Here is a 2,777-nt window from a genome sequence, read left to right as displayed (position 1 = left end):
CGGCCGGGCGCGCCTCCTCCTTCCCCGAGAGCCGCGGTCGGCCCTCCGGCCCCGCGCCGCCGCCGTGCGCCCAAGGGCGCCCTGGAGCCGAGAGCTCTGCCCTGGGGGCGAACCCGCGCGCGGCCTGGGTCGCGCTCCAGTTGTGGCCGTGGGGACAAACTGAGTGAGCCGAGAGCCCCGGACCCCCACCCCGCCTTGCACCCCGGAGGGCAAATCTTCCGAGTGGCGAATTGCTCTCGGAGATGAGGCAGTAGGGCTTGCCGTCGGCTGCGCTTCGGGGTGGCCCTGGCGCCTCGGGAATTGGGCCCATTTGTCCTGACCGCCTCACCGAGGCCGCGTTCTGCCGCCCAGCCCGCACTGCGTGGGAGGAGCCGCGGGGGTCCGCTTCTGGGGGCGCCTTCGCGCAGCAGACGGCGCCCGGCCTTGCAGAACACGCGAGAGGCGTTCAAAGGTTATTTCTCCAAGAGCCCGAGTGAAAAAAATGTCTTAAAATGTAGTTTTAAATTATTAAAATGGGTCATTTTAAGGTTCAAATCTGAGATTCTACTATTGTAAAAATGTAGGAGTTTCAGAGCTCCGAAAAAATGTTCCAAAGCAAAGCTAAAATGTATTTAATAAAAGTAGTGGCCTTCGAGGCTCGGGAGTCAGGTCTACCTTCCATCCTCCCAGAGCAGCTCCACCTTCCAGGTTAAGGCCTCAGTTACCTGTCTTTTCAGCGCCAGTAACTCTTCTACTTGAGACCCATAACGCGCACCACAGCCGAAAAGTCTTAAACCCAAGGAAAGATTCAGAGACAGCGTTGTTTAATACATTTTGGATTAAATGACTAAAAAACATACCTATGGGGAGGAGGGGGGTACTAGTGTTTTTTCCTTGTGGCCTTCCTGTTCTCTAGATTTTGGGTTTCTCCAGGCCACCATGATAAAATTATCACAAAATTCTCAACTCGGGTATTTACTCATAAAAGTAAAGAAAAACATATTGGACGACAGGAATGCACACAGTGAGACAATCAGCTGACTTCCTTTAAAATTGAGGCCAAAACACATTTTTAAAGAGCAATTCCCTATTAAATAGGAAGTTTCAGCGCTCTTGTTACTAAGATTTTGTTTACACTGATGGAAGAAAAATTCCACATTTAAAAATTAACTATTACTTCATTATTCGTTTTTTTAAAAATAAATTGTAATAAAGTTCACGCAGTTGCATGAGGTGTTATGAACAAAATCTCACAAATGTTTTTAAGTGACTGACAAAAGAAGCAAGGTTTACAGAAGCCACATAAACATAAGCGTAATGGTACGTAGTATCCAGAGAAATCAGACCCTTCACATTTACTTTTTTTGCAGCTGTGTCAAATCTGTCATTATTACAGCGCTTACCTTTAGTCTTTGTTGCCAGCTAAATAAAGCTTCTCTGTCATCTTAGGCTTGGGTATTTAAAAAAAAAAAATTTAAATTATTCAGACCAGGTTCTCCTGCAACATGACCATTGTTTCCTATGCATGCACTCTCCGATGAACTCAAGGTCCTCTATAAAACAAAGAATTGTGTTAAAGTGAGATAAACCCTTTGTGCGAGGCCAGATGGAAGGAGATCCGGGCATGTGCAGCAGACTCCTCTGGGAATGGAGGGGCAGGCGTGAAGGGCTATTTCTAAACAGTTCTTTACCACAAACCTGGTCCCTAACTCAGCATCCACAAAGAAGGGGATTGTGGAGGGCAAGGATCCAGAGGTTATACGGAACAATGAATAAAATCCAGGCTTGCTTTAGTATGAATAAAAATTCTATGATCAGAACTTTACTGGAGAGGGGATGGAGTTAAAAAGGCTCATAAAAAATATCTGGGACAAAGAAGAACATTAAATATATGTAAAAGCAGATTGGGAATTGTTACACAATATGTATTGAAAAGCCACTGTTTACACAAGTATTTCTTTTACATTTGTTTTTAAGATTAAAGAATTAAACACAGGCACATAGGGCTATCCTAGAAATATATAGATTGGTAAATTATAGAATTCTATGATATTACCAGAACATAGAGTGGCACATAATGGTAGAACAAAATCACAAGGAAGGTTTTTAACTGACACACTCGAAACTTACTAATGCACTAAATTGTATGTATAACTGTTATATTTTAAATATCTTTCCTTCTTCCCAGGCTATTAGCTGCAACAATAGAATTACCATATTGTTTTTTCTTGTTTCAAAGAACCAGATGGAAGAGAAACTGAGCAAGCAAATGAAAGGCTCAGGGGAATCAGAGGAATTGAGCGTTTGTTAAAACCATATCCAGATCACAAGAAGATGGTCCTTGGTAAATGTGCAGTTTTGGTCTCACAATCTTAGGAAAGAACAGTAACCATATTTCAGTTCCGTGTCGTCCTCTGATGGCCTGTTAAAGATCAAGTGAATAATGACAAGCTGCATTATCTGCACTGATGGAAATGGAGTATCATTCTTCACTCCTCAATTTAGAGAACTCCTGGTAATTAACTGGTGAGCTGTCCCCAAGACAGGGCCATTTAGAGTCATTACTGAACTCTAATGGGGAGGGGGGAGATGCTTTCAGAAAGTTCCAATTAGAAGCATTTTCTCTTGTTCTTAGAAGTACACACATTCAAAGGAGGTATGGGAGCGTTCATTTTCTGGAGAGTGTGGCTTGGCATATTGTCTCTGTTCCTGTTGATACTTAAGTAAATAATACAAGGTAAAGATCTTTAAACTTCAGAGTATAGGACTACATGAGCGAACTGAATTTTTTTTTATTT

The 2,777-nt window shown here is 43.1% G+C and overlaps 1 long non-coding RNA gene across 1 annotated transcript in view; it reads left to right on the top strand.

The window, feature by feature from the left end:
• Positions 1-2,300: 2,300 nt before the first annotated feature.
• LOC111816209 overlaps positions 2,301-2,777 on the top strand; it is a 2,829-nt gene continuing 2,352 nt past the window's right edge. Inside the window, exon 1 of the long non-coding RNA XR_002820660.1 lies at positions 2,301-2,494. This is a non-coding gene — a long non-coding RNA (uncharacterized LOC111816209). The remainder of the gene's footprint in view (positions 2,495-2,777) is intronic.

Source organism: Octodon degus, unplaced genomic scaffold (assembly GCF_000260255.1).
Source record: "Octodon degus isolate 3935 unplaced genomic scaffold, OctDeg1.0 scaffold00028, whole genome shotgun sequence".
Lineage (NCBI taxonomy): Eukaryota > Metazoa > Chordata > Mammalia > Rodentia > Octodontidae > Octodon > Octodon degus.
Note: the sequence above shows the minus strand (reverse complement) of the source record. Positions and strands in the feature narration are given on the sequence as shown.